General features: G+C 39.1%; 1 non-coding gene across 1 annotated transcript; it reads right to left on the bottom strand.

Annotated features, from left to right (window-relative positions):
• Positions 1-3,924: 3,924 nt before the first annotated feature.
• Positions 3,925-4,031, bottom strand: LOC123388039. Its single transcript, XR_006602573.1, has one exon. It is a non-coding gene; the product is annotated as a U6 spliceosomal RNA (small nuclear RNA).
• Positions 4,032-22,049: the final 18,018 nt, after the last annotated feature.

A 22,049-nucleotide genomic window follows, 5' to 3' on the forward strand; every position in this document is an offset into this window, starting at 1 on the left:
ACATCATCAATTCACATTCTGTAATGCAGAAAGAAAACACTTTTTTGGTGTCTTGTCTCTGGAAATCAGATAGAAAACACTGACTACCTGGGAGAGCCCGTAGTCGTCTTCCATTAGCACATTAAAAAAAAAAATTAAGACAGTTTTTTTTTTTTTTTAGTGCTGTTGTAGGTTTATTTATCCATTTACCTACTGAAGAATGTCTTGGTTGCTTCTGACTTTGGGCAATTATGAATAAAGTTGCTATAAATGTCCATGTGCAGGTTTCTGTGTGGACATAAGTTTTCAACTTCTTTGGGTAAATGCCAAGGACTCAACTGCTGGATCGTATTGTAAGAGTGTGTTTTGTTTTGTAAGAAACCACTAAACTGTCCTCCACAGTGTCTGTACCATTTTGCCTTCTCACCATCAGTAAAGGAGAGTGTCTGTTTTTCCACATCCTTGTCAGCATTTGGTGTTGTCAGTGTTCCAGGTTTTGGCCATTCTAATAGGGGTTTAATGGTATCTCATTGTTGTTTTCATTTGCATTTCCCTGATGACATATGATGTGGAGCGTCTTTTCATGTGCTTACTTATCACCTGTACATCTTTTTTGGTGAGAGGTCTCTTAGGATCTTTGAAACACTCTTTAATCAGGCTGTTTGTTTTCTTGTTGAGTTTTAAGAGTTTTTCATATATTTTGGATAACAGTCCTTTGTCAGATATGGCTTTTGCAAATATTTTCTTTGTGGTTTTCTCACTTTCTTGACACTTTCAGATAGCAGAAATTTTTCATTTTAATGAATTCTAGTTTATCAATTATTTATTTCTTTCATGAATTGTGCCTTCGTCATGTCTAAAAAGTCATTGCCAGGCTTCTGAATTGGTGAGGACATGAAGATTCTGGGAGGTGGTAAAACTGAACAGGACATGGAAACTTCTCCCCACTTTTCACACACCTTACCCTATGCATCTCTTCCATCTGGCTACCCCTGTATCCTTTCATGATAAACTAGTAATCTAGAGGCCTCAGGGAATGGTGGAAAGATACGGGGTCTGAGACCCGTCTTGGGCTTTGATCCTGTTTCTGACTCTTCACAGCCCTGAAGCTTTGGACAGTTCACTAACTCTGTATCACTTTTCTACATTGTAGGATAATCTGTCTGGCATTTAAGAAATAATCAGTAAATGATAGACACTTTAAACGGGCTAACCCAATCTCAAAAAAAAAAAAAAAAAAATCATTGCCATACCCAAGATTATCTAGGTATTCTCCTATGTTATCTTCTAGCATTTTCATAGTTTTCCACTTTAAATTTTAGTTTTTTTATTTATTTTAATTTTTATGACGGGTATAAGGTCTGTGTCCAGATTTCTTTTTGCAGGTGGATATTCACTTGCCCGAGTACCATTGTTGAAAAGATTATCTTTGCTCCATTGTATTGTCTCTACTTCTTGTCAAAGATCAGTTGACTATACTTATGTGGGTCTATTTCTAGGCCCTCTGCTCTAATCCATGGATCTATTTGTGTATTCTTCCACCAATACAAACTCTTCATTACTGTAGCTTTATAATAAATCTTGAAGCTGTGTAGCGTCAGTCCTCCAACTTTGTTCTTCTCCTTCAATATTGTGTTGGTTATTCTGGGCCTTTTGCCTTTTCACATAAACTTTAGAATCAATTTGTTGATATCTATAGAATAACTTTCTGGGATTTTATTGGAATTGCATTAAATCTACAGATCAAGTTGGGAAGAACTGGCATCTTGACAATATTGGGTCTTATCTATGAACATGGAATATCTCTCCATGTATTTAGTTCTTTGATTTTATTCATCAGAATTTTGTGATTTCCCTCACATAGAACTTGTACATATTTTGTTAGATTTACATCTAAATTTTCACTTTTGGGGTGCTAATGCAAGTGGTATTATGTTTACATTTTCAAATTCTACTTGTTCATCTCTGGTATATAGGAAGGTGATTAACTTTTGAATATTTTCCTGTATCCTTCAAACTTGCTATAAATTGCTTATTATTCCAGGAATATTTTTTCCAATTTTTTTTCAGATTTTCTACATTGACAATCATGTCATCTGTGGTGAGAAGAGACATCCTTGCCTGATCTTAGTAGGAAAGCTTCACATTTCTCACTAATAAGTATGATGCTAGCTATAGGTTTTTGTAGATATTCTTCATTGAGTTGAGGTGTTCCCTTCTATCCATAGTTTATTGAGAGTTTTTACCATGAATAGTATTGGATTTTATCAAATACTTTATCTGCATCTATGGATATGACCATGTAATTTTTCTTTTTCAGTCTGTTAAAGTGATATATTACATTGATTTTTTTGAATGATGAACCAATTTAAATACCTGAGCCACTAGCACATTTTAACACTGATTGATTATATTAGTTAGTTGAGACCTTGGACCTGGAAAGGTTGAAAGTTAGGGTTAGGTAAACTAGGGAAGTAGGTATGGCAGGAAAGGAAGAGTGCTCAAGAGGGGGGGTGTGAAAACTTCTGGCTGGGGAAGGAATAGGTAGAAGGAGAGAGCAGAGGTGAAGGGGACTAGAAATCAGGCCCTGGGGAAGAAAGGAATGGTTTTGTCCAAAATAGACCTAAGCCTGACAAAAAGAAGAAAGGGAAAACAGATTATCACTATTTCAATACATACTCCATTGACTGTGGGTACATCTATTATGGATATTGTTATTAAATGGTGATGGAAAACTATAGAAATCTAACATCTACCCAAGGTGGGACTACAAGATTCCTTTATATGTAGTATGATTTCAGAAGGTTGGAGATGATCTTGAATCTTGGCTGAAACTCCATAATCCCTATACTAAATGCCTGGGGCGCCTGGGTGGCTCAGTGGGTTAAGCCGCTGCCTTCGGCTCAGGTCATGATCTCAGGGTCCTGGGATCGAGTCCCGCATCGGGCTCTCTGCTCAGCAGGGAGCCTGCTTCCCTCTCTCTCTCTCTCTCTGCCTGCCTCTCCATCTACTTGTGATTTCTCCCTATACTAAATGCCTGAAATTCTGTTACTGGATGTCTTCATGAAGATATGTCTCTTTCCCTCTGCAAGGAGAATGGCAGGTATTGCTTTCTGGAATCTCTTTTCCTTTGAAGTTAGAAAGTTTTATAGGTTGAGCTGCTGAATAATAGTCTAGAAACTGAGCCCAACATAAAATTTGAAGGACAAGCCATAATGCCATGTTACTAAACTTAGTGAGAGGAAAGTGGTGGCAATTTTTTTAATATGCAGCCTCTTTTTTTTTTTTTTTTTGCATTTTGGTAGTGGTTATTGTCAATTATTTTATTTATTTTTAATTTTAATTTTTTATTTTTTTAATTTCTTTTCAGTGTACCAGAATTCATCCTTTATGCACCACACCCAGTGCTCCATGCAATACATGCCCTCCATAATACCCACCACCAGGCTCACCCAACTTCCCACTCCCCGCCCCTTCAAAACCCTCAGATTGTTTCTCAGAGTGCATAGTCTCTCATGGTTCACCTCCCGTTCCAATTTCCCCCAACTCCCTTCTCCTCTCCATCTCCCCATGTCCTCCATGTTATTTCTTATGTTATTTCTTATGCTCCACAAGTAAGTGAAACCAGGAGATAATCGACTCTTTCTGCTTGACTTATTTCACTCAGCATAATCTCTTCCAGTCCCGTCCATGTTGCTACAAAAGTTGGGTATTCATCCTTTCTGATGAGGCATAATACTCCATAGTGTATATGGACCACATCTTCCTTATCCATTCGTCCATTGAAGGGCATCTTGGTTCTTTCCACAGTTTGGTGACTGCGGCCATTGCTGCTATGAACATTGGGGTACAGATGGCCCTTCTTTTCACTACATCTGTATCTTTGGGGTAAATACCCAGTAGTTAATATCCAGACTCTTAACCAAGGAAATAAAAAAATTTTTTTTTAAATATGAATACTTCACGAATTTGTGTGTCATCCTTGCTCAGGAGCCATGCTAATCTTCTCTGTATTGTTCCAATTTTAGTATATGTGCTGCCGAAGCGAGCACAGGAAATAAAAATGTTAAACAGAATTTCAGTGAGACAGTTTTGATCAATTAATCGCCAATAAAATATCATGTTGTACTATATAACACATAAATCTTCATGTACCTCAACAAATAGATGCATTTTGCATTACACTTTGTTTCCATGTTTCAAACAACTGAGAGTTTTAAATTAAAACTTTTTAAAAAATCTGTTTCAAAACTTAACCCTGGACCAACAATGGCTTGCCATGTTACTGGACTAAGATCCAATATCTCTCTACTCACATGCTTGTATATGTGGTTTTTCACTCTTTATACTATAGAGCAAATATTGAATGGTACTTGATTATCAAGTTACTATTAAATGAAATAGAGGTTGCTTTATATATTCACCCAAAGAGGTATCTTTTAATGTATTGCCACAAAAGTAAACAATGAACTTTAAACACTTCCTGTACATCAAATTAGCTTCTCATTTTTCCAAACGACACATATATTTGGCACACTTTCAAAAGACATATTATGGCATTTTAAATTCACCTATTTTGTCGGTTTAAACTATTTTGCATACATTTTTTCATGATTCACCAGGACAGCAAAGAATCTCTCAGGCTGATTTTAGCTGTCAAAGGAGACCATATGATTCTTTGCATCCACGAAAACAGAATTTTCCAGAGACCAAACAGTCTCCATGGGAGTGTGCTCTTTTTCTTTAGTCCAAGCTCTGGTTTGTGTGTGTGTGTTGGACAGTGAGGACACTGTCAGCTTCTGGCTAAGGCTGAAGGAGGTGAGGAAAGAGAACCTGTAGGGACAGAGAAGATGAAAACTAAGCACCAGATAATGCTTGATATGAGATGAAAAGAAGTTCTGAATCAATGAACTTTCCAAAACCATCTATGAATTATCAATGTGCTGGAATACCCTTCAACCAACCAGAGCTTGGATCAAACAAAAAGAACACATAGGTGGTGTTTAGTTTCCCATGGAGACTGTTTGGTCTCTGGAAAATTCTGTTTTCATGGATGCAAAGAATCACATGTTTTCCTTCAACAGCTGTAATCAACATGAGAGATTCTTTGCTGCCCTGGTGAATATCTCAGCCCACTGAAGATCCACTAAGGGGAATCATGTAAAGATGTCCAAGAAACTGTGAGATTGTCTTTAATTGCTGACACATTATCCAACACTTCTTAGATTTCCAAACTATCACTCAATCATTAGTATCCTTGAAGGGAGACATGACATATATGTATATATTTAAAATTGATTCCATAAAATGATGCTAACTAATATTTTTATTATATGCATTAGGGAACATTTTAATTCTTCATTTTCAGATAATTCTGCTTTTTCAAAACTGCCAGGCATTTTGCCAGAACTTTACATTTTACCCTCTTTAGAAAGTGTTTCAGAAGCACTTGATTTTGTATTGTATTCTCCTATCTAGGCAGATCATATAGCTGAGCTCAGAATCTTCAGACATCTGTCCCTTCAACCAAATGCATTCATCACTCCTTCCCAGGTCCTTGGAAAGTTCAACCCAGAAACCCCCTTGCCACATCCATCAAAGCTCCGCATCAGCCACCACATGATCTCAGTACAGAGCCCTTGCTCTTCATTCCCCCAGTTTGGGAGCCACTGTCAGAGTAAGAGATATCACAGGTCTACTTTACTCACAAACATGAAGAAGCAACTAATGCTGACTGAGCATTTAGAAGACATCGATTCTGTCTTGAGTAACTTCTCATTTCACCTTCTCGACAAGCAGCACTGGGAGATGGGAATGACCACTATCTGTACATCTGGAAATGGAGACTGAATTAGAGAACTTTGCCATACTAAGATATTTGTGTAGCTGAGATTGGAAGGTATGAATCACTTAGTATTTTCACTGGTAACTAGATTATCACTAAATATAGTTTAGATATATATGTATGTGTGAGCAAAGCTCGCAACCTGTATTTGATTCTAGGATAAAAATCTCCAGTAGGTCAGCTCCTCTCATTTGCTTTCTGCTGGTCACTATGGTCCTTTGCATCCATTTACGTTCCGGCCATTTTTGGAATTAAAATTTTTAGAGAATAAAATAGAAATGTGGATGATGTATATATTTTTAAGTGCTAATTTGTCTTTTTACAAATAAAATGTCGTTTGTGTGATGGCAGCATTTGAAGCTTCTGGGCACAAGATTTAGTGTTGGCACAGAGATGTCCTGAGCACAGTGCAAAGCCAACCTGCCCGGAGATCAAGAGCAGACAGCAGTTCCTGGGAGATTCTTGGAGGTGTAATGCCTGGGTCCAGAGGTAGGAGGCTTTGGAGGGGGGCTTCTCTCCCAGCTCTGCCCGGAAGGAGCCCCCTGGGCCCCTGAGCATCGCAGCCTTGGTGAGGACACTGCTCCCCAGCATCCTTGGGAGGGCACAAACCAGCAAGCAGGGATTGGAAATGGAGGGGACATGATGAGCGACTAGAGCTTGCAGACTGGCTTAGAAGCAACTAGAAAATATCCCTCTGGAATCTCTCAGAAACAGCTGGGGCAGAAGGTCATTGTCAAGAGGTTAGGAATCTCATGGGACTCCAGGCCACTGCTTCATGATGTTCTGCCTCTAGTTTTCTTCTGCAACCTCTTTGCTCCCTGCAAGAAAGTGGGGAGAGCCTGGCACTGAGGCTGATTGCTTGCACATGAATCTCAGTCCTTCTCTCACCATGTGGCTTTTATTGTCTCTGAGCTTGCATGTTCAGGTGCACGAAGACAGGTGCAGTACTCCCTTCACTCTGGGAGGGGCAGTAGGAAAGGCTGGCAGCCTGAGGCTGAACCAGGTGGTACTAAGCAGTCTCCGTTCTCCACCCATTCTCCACCAGGCATGCGGAGCGCCATGTGAATTCTAGTCCAATCTCTGAAGATTCTAGTTCAATGCATATAAGAGGAAGGCCTAGGAATGTAGGGATTTTAAATCAGTACTGACCTGAACTATCTGCGCAATGGAGTCTGCTTTACTATTATGTAGGTCACATAGAAGGGCATAGTAAAATCTAAATGGTCTGCAAACCAACTCCTTTTGGGCACCTTTAAACACCATAGAATATGGGTCAATCTTAATTTTCTTTTTTTTTAATGATAATTCCATTGTAATTAACATGCAGTGTTATATTAGCTTAGGTGTACAATACAGTGATTCAACATTTCCATATAAAACTCAGTGCTCATCAAGTAAGTATACTCTTTTTTCCCCCCACAGATTTATTTGAGAAAGAGAGAGCAAGAGAGCGCAAGGGGTAGGGGGTGAGGGCAGAGGTAGAGGGAGAGAGAATCTCCAGCAGACTCATCGCTGAGTGCAGAGCCCAATGCTGTGCTCATCCCAGGACCCTGAGGTCACCACCCCAGCCAAAATCAAGAGCTGGCTGCTCAACCAACTGAGCCACCGAGGGGCCCCAAGAAAATTATACTCTTAATCCCCTTCACCCATTTCACCCCCACCCCCACCCCCTCTCTGGGAACCATCAGTCTGTTCTCTATAACCAGGAGTCTGTTTAGATTTGTCTTTCTCTCTCTTTTCCTTTGTTCATTTGTTTCTTAAATTCCATATAGGAATGAAATCATATGGTATTTGTCTTAATCTGACTGGCTTATTATACTGTCTACATCCATTCATGTTGTTGCAAATGGTAAGATTTCATTCTTTTTATGGAATAATGGAATAATATTCTATTATTATATATACTATTCCATATATGTGTGTGTATATATATCCCATCTCCTTTATCTATTCATCTATCAATGGACACTTGGACTGCTTCTAATATGGGCCTATCTTAAAATGGTCTGAGATATTTTCCCTTTGAACCACTTCATTAAATTACCAGCAACTGACCCATTAACAAACCAATGACAGAGAAAATAGTCTTATATTGTGTAGGCAAAGCATATAAATCTACTTCGATATGAAGGGAAAATTGGCATCTGGGTTTGCACTTGGCTGCCCTCAAAGTTAATTCACTCATACATAAAATTTTAAAGGCTGCAAGAAAAAAATGTTTTTCAATGAGTTCCTTCAGAATAAATTTTGCAAAGCCACTTTTGGGTGCTTTTCCAATTTTTCCAGAAACTCTGGTCCTCAGACTAGGTAAAAATAGTATCTGGAAACGTAGATGAATGATTATTGAGAAAATGTGCCCAACTTTAAGTGTAAAAAGAGAACTGGAGCCTAAAACAGGCCTCATTTAAAAAAAAAAAGAAAATTAGGTCCAATAAAACTATGCAAAGCCTATGTAGACTTCTGTGAGGTACTGTTGTTTTGATAACAACCCACCTCACCAACTCACCCTGAAGGCAGAAAATGTCTGTTCTGTTAGCAAAAGCCTGGGCTACTTTGGAACAGTTAGCAAATAATTGCTATATTTACCATAAAGTCAGTCACGTGGCAGTCAACATTCATTCCTGTGGTTCTCGGCCAGCTACTGTGGTCTCATCTCCCTGCACTGCAGCAGGAGTGAACAGACAGAATTGATGTGCATACCCCGGAAAAGGCCACAATTCAAATGCGGCACCTGGGCCACTTGGGAGGCTCTAGGATACTACAATCACAGTCCAGATGAACATGTCTACAATTTATAGTCCAGACAGGTAAACACTACGATCCAGGTGAGTATGAACCTGGAGCCCTACAGATCCTGGGGCAAAAGTCAACCACAGGAAAGCATCATCCAACAAACCCACGAACAGAAGCACCAAGAGCCAGAGACCACATGGGCCAGCACACTCCTTTCCGTTTCCACTCTCCACACCTTTTTCCAGCACCAGTGCCGACAGCTCACAGAACTGCAATCTAGGACGAGAGGACGGGCTTCCTTCCTGCTAAGTCTAATAGTGCCCACTTTGGACTCCAGGTCATTTTTGTCTAAGTTGACCTATACATCCAATGTGTGGTTTATACTGTGTTGCTGACCTTTCACCATCACTGCTCTTATCTGCTTTGTATTAAAACTAATCACCATTGCTTCTTTTTCTTTTCTTTTCCAAAGAATGTGGCTACACTTAAGGGTGCAAATATCAGCAAAGTGTTATTTTTAAAAATAACATTAAGTTGGTATAAAAAAAGAAGCTGATGTTAAGTGAAATAAGTCAGCCAGAGAAAGACAAGGACCATAGGATTTCACTTTATGCAAAATCTAAAAAACAAATGAACAAACAACAAAAAGAGAAACACTCATAAATACAGAGAACAAGCTCATGGTTGCCCAAGGGGAGGTGATGGATGGGTGGGGGAAATATGTGAAAGAGATTAAAAGGTACAAACTTTTAGTTACAAAGGAAGTAAGTTATGGGGTGGAAAAGTATATCATAGAGAATATAGTCAATAATATTTAATAACTTTGTATGGTGACTGGTGGTAACTAGGCCTATCATGGTGAGCATTTTATAATATATATAATTGTCAAATCACTATGTTGTGTACCTGAAACTAACATATGTCAACTATGATAAGTAAATACCTAAACAAGTAACCAAAAAAGGAAAAGAAAAAGAAACAAAACAAAACAAAACAAAAAAACCAGAAGCCACAATTTAACTGGGGGGGGGGGGAAGCTAATACAAGTCTTGGCCAAGTTTAAAAGTCAGAATTTATCAGTGTCATTGATAAATGCACACCCTCCCTTCTGCCCATTTCTCCCCACCACCTTCACAAAGGTTGTTAGAAAAACACCTCTCAGATTGCTGGGGTTGGTTACAGTGCCCTCATGTGTCTCTGCCTTGCAATGCCATTTTAAGGCTTTCAAAGAATGTATTATTTACATTCACAGTGTGATATAATTAGTAATGGCATTTTTAAGCAGCAGAAGCAAGTCCAAATCTTTCAAAATACACATACAAGATTGGACAAGCTTTGAAGAGCCATAAATGGCTCAGATTAGTCACCCCTGGGCTCATGTCATTGAATTTTAAATTTAATGACAAAAAGTCAACAAAGATTTGACACCAAAGAAATAAATATATCTAAGGGGCAGTTGATGAAAATATTACATTCTCCTTGAAAATCAATTCAAAGCCACCTTAAACCTTGAATTTTTATGCTTTTGAAACCAAGTTGCTTTTATCTCCTCTGTTCAGATTTTGAAGAACTCTAATTGTACATTTTGTGAGAAAATGCCTGTTTGACAGTAGCTAACTCTTCCATTCCTTAGCGAAAAGTCAGAACTATTTATTTCAGAAAGGTTAATTTCAAGTCAAGCTTCACTTTATGTTTTAAAATAGGCCTTAAGAGGGAATATTTAAGCATAGCCTCAGTTTAATTGGTTTAGCACCCTGGAAACTCATGTTAAAAATAAGGACATTTTCACAAAGAGAAACTGCCATGGCAGAGAAATTATTACATTCCCTGCTCCCTTTGGATTTTTAATTCATTGTTTTACAAGCCTACCTCAACTGAATTGCTTTTAATTTTTTTTTTCTTTTCTCCCCATAAGCTTATAGAGTAGTCTCAGCCCAGGAAACTGCTGTCATTTGCTGAAACTGGCAAATAGGTCATCCTGGTCAGTAACAGCAACCAAAAACAGGTATCAAAAGATGCAATTTCAAAAACATAGCTTTTAAAAGAACATACATAACATTTTTCTCCTTGCTGCAAGAGCCAGTAAATGTTAGAAACAACATTTAAATTGAGATTCTCTGTGAATATCATCCTGATTCTTCATCCCACAATTTTTGGAGCAGAGAGTTAAGTTCCAGGTCATTTGAACAAGATCAACCTTGCGAAAAAGACAGACTTATCTCAGACCTTACTCTTTAAGAGTCACATTCTGAAAGGTGTTATGGTCTTTCTAGGAAATCCCCCTTCCAGCTCTTAGTTTCAGATTTTATTTCATTCCCTATGCTACTCTCCATACAACACGAATGGACAAAGGCCAAAGCCATACATGGGTAAGACCTTGAGTCCTTCACAGTTTGGAGAAAGGTTTAACCTGTGATGCAAGGCGCAGGAACAAGAAGTGGAGACAAAGAGCAGTTTTGTGAAGAAACCCCAGAAGATTAGCAAGAGTTAATGAAAGCCATAGTCCAATAAAAGACTGAAGGAATCAGATATGAAGCAACAAATGTGTGTTTCCAACCCCAGTGCGAAGCTTACAGGTCTGCCCAATGACATCAGACTGTGAGAACCGTAGAAACTTCTGGTATAATGACTCCGCCCAAACTCCAGCCCCAAGGAACACGACCAAACTCTGCTGTGGCTTCTAGTAGCCTAAAGAGACATAAAGACAATTCAGATTCCAAAAACAGACAAATCCCAAACCAAAATGAACAAATGAACCCCATTATGTTTAATGTAAAGATTACAGGAGCTAACAAGAAAACGAATCTCAAGGGTTTTATTTTTGAAGGTCAAAGAAAAGCCTGGTCAATGTACAAGGAGGCATGAGAAAGAGGGATACATAACTTTGGGAAAACCACTGAAGTTCCTTCTGTATTACAGTTACTGACTATATTCAAATGGTCACGGTTTGACTAGAATGAAAATCTTATTTGTTAGCATGGTGTTAAGAAAGTTCAATTTTAATAATATTGAAATTTAGGGTTTGGATACAAAACAAGACAAAAGCATATAAGGATTTTAAATTTTGTGTCTAACACATTTTCCAGGTGTTAATTTTACTAGGAAATTTGCCTTGACACCCAAAACTAGACGTCAGTGTAAAGATGTAGAACTGCCTAAAGATGGAATGATCTGGAATTTGATCCAAAGCAATGAATACATTTTATGTGGGAGTTGGAGGGGTCAGAATGTCATGTTTGAACACCACATTGTTTAGAAGACTGTTCTTAGATGTGTATGTGAGTCCATTCCCAATCCAGAAATAGATACTCACACGAATATCTTGGAGCTTGGCCCTCAGATGTCCCAGAAGCTTGGCAATAAATGGTCTGCTGCTTGAACAAAGACTACAGAATCTGCATTCAGGAATGTGAGTACTTTGGAAAATTAGGGAAAGAAGGGCAAACATCAACTCAGCTGTTCAAATGGGTTTTCAGGTATGGGGTTAAATGTTTACATCTGGGTGTGAATAAGCAAATATGCTGAAATCATCCATCTGTATTGTTGAGGTTTTAGTCCCTCAATAACACATTGTATGGGTAAAGAAATTTTCAATTAAAAAAATTTTTTTTAATTTTATTTTAAGCATGGGGGCTTGAACTCATGACCCTGAAATTAAGAGTCTCTACCAACTAGCCAGCCAGATGCCCCAAGAAAATGTTTAAACAGGGGCACCTGGGTGGCTCAGTTGTTAAGCATCTGCCTTGGGCTCAGGTCATGATCTCAGGGTCCTAGGTTTGAGTCCTACATCAGGCTCTCTGCTCAGCAGGGAGCCTGCTTCTCCCTCTCCCTCTGCTGCTCCCTCTGTTTGTGCACTCTTTCTCTCTGTCAGATACATGAATAAAATATTTTTTTAAAAGAAAATGTTTAAATAGTAACGTGAAAGTGGTAACCTAAACCAAGGCTACGATTTATTTAATAAATATTTATTGAACTTCTGCTACCTCCATGGCACTATCAGGTTTAGCCTAACAACCTGAGTAAGAAAATGTAGAAGCACTTAAAATGTTTGTGAGGACTCTCAGGGTTAAAAGGGAACGAAATACCATTCAAACCAGCTCAAGTGATACAGAGAATTTAACGGCTCATTTTGCTGAAAAGTTCAAGAATTGCTTCAGATATTGCGGGATCCTAGGTCTTACTTAACGTCTTATCTCTTTATCTCTTAGCTTTGCCTTCCTTGAAAAGATCTAGATGAGCTAGAAAGGAAACCCACAGTTTAATAAAGACTTTAAGGGCATACATACAATCACCATTAAGGAAAATCTCCCTTGAGACTCATTTCTCTTGGCCTCACTCTCGGACTTTAAAATGAAAGATTTGAGCAAAACCCCAATGAGAAACCACCTCACACCTGTCAGAATGGCTAAAATAAAAAAAAAAAAAAAAACAAGAAACAACAATCATTGGCAAAGATATGGAGAAAAAAGAACCCTCTCACACGGTTGGTAGGAATGCAAACTGGTGCAGCCACTAAGGAAAACAGCAAGGAACTTCCTCAAAACATTAAAAATAGAATCACTATATGATCCAGTAATTCCACTACTGGCTATTTACCCAAGGAAACTGAAAACACTAATTTGAACAGATCTATGTACCCCTATGTTTATTGATACATGAATTATAATAGCCAAGCTATAGAAGCCAAGATGTGGAAGCAATCCCCTAGACATAGAATCCTGGCTCTTTTCTTTTTTTGTTTTATTAATATTTTATTTATTTATTTGACAGAGATCATAAGTAGGCAGAAAGGTAGGCGGGGGGGGGGAGTAGGTTCCCTGCCGAGCAGAGAGCGCAATTTGGGGCTCGATCCCAGAACCCTGAGACCATGATCTGAGCCGAAGGCAGAGGCTTTAATCCACTGAGCCACTCAGGTGCCCCAATGAGTAACTTTTCAGTGTACGTATGTACCAAATATTTTATGGGACATACTTACACTAAAAAGTGCTCATCGTTTATCTGAAATTCAAATTTAACTGGGCATCCTGAATTTTACTTGGCCAACCAAATCCTAGACCTTAAGTTCAATTTATTAATTTCCTCATTCATTCGTTTGTCCATCTATCCACCCATCAACTCATCCATCTATCCATAGATTTATTCAAACAGATATTAACTGGGCACCTGCTGTAGGACCAGACATTCTGCTAGGCACAGGGGACAAAGTGATGAACAAAAACATACAAGATTCCTGTTCTCATGAGGTTTTCAATCCATGAGAGTGACAATAATCATATAATCACCAAGGTAGATAAATAATTGCTTGGTGAGTTACGTGTGCTGAAGGAAAGGAGAGCATATTACAAAGGACTAGAGGTCAGTGAAGGCTTCCTTCCCTATGGAAGTGGTGCTTGAAAGCTGAAGTCTGGGTTGGATTTAACTGAGTGGGGGAAGAGTATTCAAGATGAAGGAACCAACCAATACTTCTTGTCTATGTTGAGATTAATGATTGTAGAGTTGGACTGAAAGATTGGTTGGCAACCTTTTTGGCAGAGTTGGAGAAAAACATTAGTGGCTCCCTCTCACCTCCTCAGTCATTCTGGCTCCTCTTGTGGCCATAATGGGACACTTCCCATGAGCAGCAGTACCATAGTTACCATAGGTGAACACTTCTTCAGATGTCAATATAAGGAAACATAGGCATCAGAACATATGACTTATGATGCCATTTCTGCAAAGACATTACTGGTTCTATTTCACTTCAGTTATCCAAGACGAAACTTCTGCATATTAACCACGAATAACACCAGGAAGTGCTTTCTACGTCAGGAGACCTGGATTCTGGCATTTATTCTGTTTGTAGCTATGTAGGTGAGTGGCTAAATGGACATACCATTTAGCCTTGACTTCCTCAGCTAACTAAAAGATTCACACCATGAATTCAGCCTACTTCACTGAATTATGAGGATTAAAATAGCATGAAACCTAATATTTGAAAAATGAGTTTTAATGTTCCTTTATTATTGATCATACCAAAATAGTTACTACCATTGTTTTTGGTGCAGATAACTTCTATACAATATTCATTTTTTTTTTTTTTAGATTTTTTATTTATTTATTTATCAGAGAGAGAGGGAGAGAGAGTGAGCACAGGCAGACAGAATGGCAGGCAGAGGCAGAGGGAGAAGCAGGCTCCCTGCTGAGCAAGGAGCCCGATGTGGGACTCGATCCCAGGACGCTGGGATCATGACCTGAGCCGAAGGCAGCTGCTTAACCAACTGAGCCACCCAGGCGTCCCTATACAATATTCAATGCAGTGTGTCCCCTAAAGTTATATTAGGTACACTGAAACTTGAACACATAAATGTGACATGAACAAGTGCCTTTCCAGCTTTTTTTCATCTGTTTAATAGAATAATCATATAGCTTTGGCTAGTGTTCACCGATGTGAAGTTGAGGTGGTTGATGTGCTTAGAGTTCCTTGAAAGTTGGTTGTTTCCCAAACACATATATAAATCTTAGTTATTACTACTATCATTATAGCTGATATTTCTTTTTTTTTATTTTTAAAGATTTTTATTTATTTATTTGACAGACAGAGAGAGATCACAAGTAGGCAGAAGGCAGGCAGAGAGAGAGGGGGAAGCAGGCTCCCCGCTGAGCAGAGAGCCCAATGCGGGGCTTGATCCCAGGACCCCGAGATCATGACCTGAGCTGAAGGCAGAGGCTTAAACCACTGAGCCACCCAGGTGCCCCTGATATTTCTTTTTTAACACATTAACTTCACTCTGCTGAACAAACTGTTCAGTTGTTTGGAGGACTCATTTTGTCATTCCTCTCTTCTTGATGTGTCTCGTTGCTGCTGAACTAAACAATTCTTCAGCTCCCAGGGTGCTTATTTAATAAACGATGCTGTGCAGTTCCCAAAGAAAGACTTTCAATTTTCCTCTTGTGTGATGGCTGTGATCAAGCTCCAACACCCGCAGTCTTGTTCAATGAGAATGTATACTGGAAACTCACTCACTACCTTATTAGCTGCCTTTAATCTGTTAAGTTCTATTAACTGTAGAGGTACCTGATGCTTTTCTTCTCCTCTTGACAATTTTCTCATCTTACCCCAAAACTTGGAAAAAAGGGTTAATCGCTATATATATTTTAGTAAACTCTCTGAGCTTTAAAAGATACTGTGAAGGTTATAGGTATTTCACACATTTCTTAAAATGCACACACACGCGCACATGCACGTGTGCACACAAGATACATTCTGGCTAGAATTTGAGGAGAAATAACAGCTGAGGGACCAAAATGGTAGGGTCAAGGAGTTGTCAGAGATATTGAAATCAAGTTCAAATTCTTCATCTCACAGATGAAGAAACTGAGGCTCAGAGTTTATATGACGTACCCAAGGTCACATGACAAAAGCCCCATAAAAATACAGACCTCCTGAGGCCCAAATTCAGCCCACCACTGCCTATTTGTGGAAATAAAGTTTTATTGCAACACAGCCACACTCACTTGTTTTATTGCCTCTGGATGCATTTTTGCCACAGTGTCAGAAATGAATAGGTTGTTTTTGTTTTGTTGCAAATTCTGTTTACTTTTTTTATTATTATTTTAAACATTTATTTATTTGACAGAGAGAAATCACAAGCAAGCAGAGGCAGGCAGAGAGAGAGGGGGAAGCAGGCTCCCCGTTGAGCAGAGAGCCCGATATGGTACTTGATCCCAGAACCCTGAGATCATGACCTGAGCCAAAGGCAGAGGTTTAACCACTGTGCCACCTGGGTGCCCCTACTTCTTTTTTGGTGCAAAAGCATGGGGATAACACCCATTAGTTACTTATTTTTTAATTGAGGTATAATTGACCTACAAGATTATATTAATTTCAGGTATACAACCTATATTGTAAAATGATCAGAGAAGTTTCAACAGTGACTATATGGCTTACAGAACATAAAATATTTACTAGGCCTCTGCCTCCAGCCTACAGAAGGGGAACAGGCAATAAGTGTATATGAAGTGGGTGCTGGGGTGGTATTGGGGGCAGCGAGGCCTGGATTGGTGCACATGATTTCTCTCATATTCCACTGGCAGGCATGAGTAATATGGGCCCACTTAGATGCAAAGACGGTAGGGAGAGGAAGTCCTGAGCAGCAGAGTCCCAGTGAAAATTCTACCCTAAGGAAGTGGGATCATGATTCTGATGGATAGCTAGCTGTCTACGCTACCATTAGTCAGAACCTGTTTGTTTCTTACAGTGTGGTAGACACATTTGGCAGGTATCTGTTCAGTAAATGGCCCCCATCTCTGAGAACTGTAGCTTTCCAGAGGGCGGGCCCCTTTAGCCATGTCTTTACTATCTAATGCCACCACTTGTTATACATCATTATTGAATTAAAGGAGGACATTGGCTCTAAAGATCTTTCCAGAAATTTTGATCACATACTAAGGGATGATAGGCTTTCTCTCTTTTTTTAAAGTGTTCTTCATTTACTAAGCTTTTTAATTAAAGTGATATATACAGACTCTCACTAGAGGCCACATTTTGTTCTAAATCTATTCCAAATGTTACATATTGCTGGGCCCTTTAAAATAATACACATAGCTTTTTAGGCTAGGCTAGGAATATAACACCATGAAAATAAAAAACACTTTCCACAAAGTGGAAAGGCAAAAGGTTGCTAACTTTCAGTAGTCTTCAACACAATGTAAAATGCAAGCAAAATAACAGTATTAGCATTTTAATTGGTAAAATATAGGAACACAGTGCCTGTGTGGCAACCACAGTTAGAGGAAGCAGAGGAAACCACACTGAAGAGTAAGTGAAAGATGAAAACAGATGCACAGAGAAGAGACAAGAGGCCATGTGGCTCCAAGAAGAGCATAGCATCTTTAGCTCCTTATGGTTATTTGGGTTCCTGGTTTTCATTCTGCACCAGGCCAATCCATACTTTCTAACTTTGAGACTTTTAAGGTACCCATTATAGTGGACATATATGCTTTTGTCTAACCTGCACCCTTTCGTTCGTTTGGGGGATCAACTCCTCCTCCATCCTATATCACTTCCAATCACATGACCTTGCTTTTTGATCCACAGTGACTGATCATAGGGAGATGCACATGACCAAAGGCAGGACAATCAGTCTTCTTCTGGGATGTTTTTGAAATGGAAATGGAAGAAAGAAGCTCTTTTCTCCAAAGAAGGGGAATCAGCCAAACTATGTCCTGGCCAAATTCAGCCTGTTTTGCCTTTGTTTTTGAAATAATTATGGACCCACAGGAAATTTCAAAAATAGGGAAATCCCAATACCCATCACCCAGCTTCACCCAATGACATCTTATGTAATTATCATATATTATTAATGCCATGAAATTAACACTGGCACAATATTATTAACTAGACTGCAGACCTTGTTCAGATTTTACCAGCTGTTCACTTTCTTTTTATGTTTTTGTATATAGTTTTATGGCATTTTATCATGTGTACAGACCTACAACTATCATCATGATCAAGATACAGAACTGTCCCATCACCACAAAGAAACTCTCTTTTTAATAACATACTCCCCATTTCCTTCTCCAAACATGGCAATTACTAATCTCTTCTCCATCTCTATAATTTTGTCATTTCAAGAATGTTATATAAGTGGGATCAAACATCACATAATCTTTTGAAATTGGACTTTATCACTCAGCGTAATACCTTGAGAGCCATTCAAGTTGTTGTAGCTATAGTCTGTTCCTTTTTATAGCTGAGTAATATTCCATTGTATATACCACTGTTTAACCATTCACCTTCTAAAGGATATTTAGGTTGTTTTCAGTTTCTGGCTATTACAAATAAACATTCACATATAGTTCTTATGTTAAAAGTTTTCATTTCCTAGGATAAATGCTCAGCAGTACACTGCTATGTCAAGTATACACTGAACTTTTTAAGAAATTTCTAGAGTGATTTCCAGAGTGGTTGTAGCATTTTACATTCTCATCAGCAATACAGGAGATCTAGCTTCTTTGTGTCCTTGCAAGTAATCAGTACTGTCAGTACTTTTTTTTAAGATAATATTTGTTTTTGAGAGAGATAGGGAAAGGGAGCAGGTGTGGAGGGAGGGGCAGAAGCAGACTCCCCACTGAGCAACGAGCCCCATGCAGAGCTCAATCCCTGGTCCCTGAGATCATGACCTGAGTTGAAGACGGACACTTAACCAACTGAGCCACCCAGGTGTTCCAGTACAGTCAGTATTTTTATTTTAATCATTCTAATAGGTTTGTAATAGTATATCATTGTTTTAATTTGCATTTCCCTATGGCTAACAATTTTGACCATTTTTCATGAGCTTTGTTACTACGTATACATCTTCTTTGGGAAAGTATCTATTCAAATCTTATACCTATTTTCTAACTGATTCACTTGTTTACTTACTCTTGAGTTTAGAGAATTGTTTATACATTTTACTTTTTTTTTTAAGATTGTATTTATTTATTTGACAGAGAAATCACAAGCAGGCAGGCAGAGAGAGAGGATGAGCAGAGAGCCCGATGTGGGGCTCAATCCCAGAACCCTGAGATCATGACCTGAGCTGAAGGCAGACACTTAACCCACTGAGCCACCCAGGCACCCCTGTTTATACATTTTAGATATGGGTTCTTTGTAAGATACATGATTTGCAAAATCTTTTATTCCATTTTTTGTAAATAAAAAAAAATCCTGTTTTTGTAAATAAATGTTTATTGTAACTTTGTAACTTTGTTGTACTTTTTTTTTTTTTTAAAGATTTTATTTATTTATTTGACACAGAGAGAGATCACAAGTAGGTAGAGAGGCAGGCAGAGAGAGGGGGGGAAGCAGGCTCCCCGCTCAGCAGAGAGCCCAATGAGGGGCTCAATCCCAGCACCTTGGGACCATGACCCAAGCCAAAGGCAGAGGCTTTAATCCACTGAGCCACCCAGGTGCCCTCTCTGTTTTACTTTTACAAACAAAGTTTTTATTGGGACATAAACTTACTTGTTTGTTTACATATTGTCTATGGCCACTTCCATGCTACACTGGCAGAATTGAGTAAGGTGCAAGAGAGACCATATGAGAAACATCAGACACCACCAGAAGTCTGCAAAGTCTAGAATATTTACTATCTTGACCTTTACAGAAAGTGTGCTGACCCTGCTTTAAAGTGGGGGAGGTGGACAGATGAAAACCCAGAGCTGCCAGAAGCCATGTTCCTCCACAAATGGAGAAAATCAATGTACAGTAGAAGAGAATAAGGCAGATCTGCATAGAAATTAGAGACAAGACCGAGAAGCAGGAGTCCAGGTGGCAGACCATTTTATCTATGCTCTAGCAGTTCTGTGGAAGCCAACACATGTCCCCTTTTGCCTAAGCAGTTTTAAATTGTGTGAGGGCAGGATGGAGACGTGCCATAGGGCATAGACAGCGTAAAGGAAAATCAGGATGAGGACCACTGACCAGCCTCAAATAGCCATTTTCGGATTTTCAAAAACCATGCATCTTTACAGTTCAGTAGAACAGATGACAGCTCCTGGTTTCTAGTGTCTTCTAATTTAATAGTAGATCAGTATTCTTTTTTCATTTATCCCTGTACAATGAGTTCTTTAATAAGTGAGTGACAGTTGTGTTTCCTCTGTGTTGTACAGAGAGAGAGAGATTTTAAGAAACTGACTCATGAAGACTGTGAAGGCTGAGAGTGATGGACTATGAGATTGTGGGGCTTGGGGGTTGGAAAAAAAGAGGCTGGCCCCAAGAATCCAAGGGTTTGGCTTTCCTTGCAGAAGGCAGGAAGAGAATGACCTTTTTTTTTTTTTTAATCTCCTACAACTGTGAGACAATATAGACTTAAGTATCTCCAACAACTGTCCTGGTTAGGACTTTTATTCATTTCTAGAAAACAGCAGAGCTGAGTCAAATGGTGGAGAGAGAACTGGGCAAAGTCAGGCATCTGAGTTTTAATCCCAACTTTGCTATGGTTTATAAATATGTGTTGAATGAAGAAGCAAATTGCTTCAGTGATGTGGAGTTCATCATTAGCTCCTACTACATCTCACTTCATTTGAAAAACAGCAATGGTAATTGTGGTATCTGCCCTATTTCTCTCAGAGAATCACTATGAAGATTTTTAAAAGGAGGAAATGAAAAAAATTTTGAATGAATACAAAGATTGGTTATTGTAGGCAACAGAATAATGGCCTCCTAAAGCTACCCTGTCTTACTCTCCCAACTGGTGAATATGTCACTTTATAAAGAAGAATTCTGATTGCAAGTGGAATAAAGGTTGCAAATTAGCTAACTTTAATATAGGGTTATCCAGGATTATCTGGGTGGGCCTAATGTAATCACAAGGGTTTTTAAATGTGGAAGAGGGAGGCAGAATTAGTGTCAAAGTAATGTGATGTGAGAAAGATTCAACCAGCCATTGCTGGCTTTAAAGATAGAAGAGGACCCAAGCCAAGGAATGCAGGTGGCCTCCAGCTGGAAAAGGAAACAAATTCTCTAGAGCTCCCTGAAGGAACACAGCCCTGCCAACACTTTGATTTTAGCCCAGTGAGACCCACTTTGGATTTCGCACTTGCAGAATGGTAAGATAATCAATTTGTGCTATTATAAGCCCTGAACTTGCAGTAATCTGTTACAGCACCCATAAAAAATGAATACAATTGTGTTAAAATGTTTTAGATGGCACTGGTCCTTACCACCCTACAACAAAAGACCGATCTCTCTAGATTACTAACCGTAATCGGATGTTTGGTATACAAACTAAGGTATCCATGGGTAAGGCTGCCAGTTTTTAATTCACTTGAAATATCATAGTACCAATCATCAGGTACATTATATTGATATGCATTTTCCATGTTTGTGTTTGTTGTGGATCAGTGTTTCTTAAGGTGTAGTGTGAGAGGGTATATTAATTTCCTAGGGCTGCTGTAACAAACTGGGGCGGCTTAAAACAACAGGTATTTATTTTCTCATAGTTCTGGAGGCTAGAAGCCTAAAAGAAAGGTGTCTATAGGGACAGATTCCCTCTGAAGGCTCTTGGAAAGATTCTTTCTTTGGCTCGTTCAGCTTCTGGTTCACGGGAGCATAACTCCAACCTTGACCTCCATCTTCACATGGCCTTACTCCCTGTGTGTCTCTGTGTTTTCTCTTTCTCCTTCTAAGTGATGAGGGAGCAGGAGGCTGGCTGAGGACAAAGCAAAAGCTGGTGCCTTGTACCCCCTCTCCACCTGCCCCCCTCCATATGTGTAGCATTCCTCAGGCACCCCTGACTGCCATAAAACGATAAATAGTAACTTGCAGGGATTGCAATCCTGCAGAACAGGAATCTCCCTTGCTCTACAGATGTTCTAGAGACCTAAACAGGGAGGTTACCTTATCAATAGCACAAATTTCCAGAGGCAAATAACTCTCAGTTCCTGAAGCCCTAATGTCTCCCTCCCCACCATAAACTGGAGGAGGCTGAGGTAGAAGGGAATGTAAATGATAGCAGGATCATAATACCCC

This window comes from Mustela putorius, unplaced genomic scaffold, assembly GCF_011764305.1.
Source record: "Mustela putorius furo isolate JIRA1106 unplaced genomic scaffold, ASM1176430v1.1 tig00003869_pilon_pilon_pilon, whole genome shotgun sequence".
In the NCBI taxonomy this organism is placed as follows: Eukaryota; Metazoa; Chordata; class Mammalia; order Carnivora; family Mustelidae; genus Mustela; species Mustela putorius.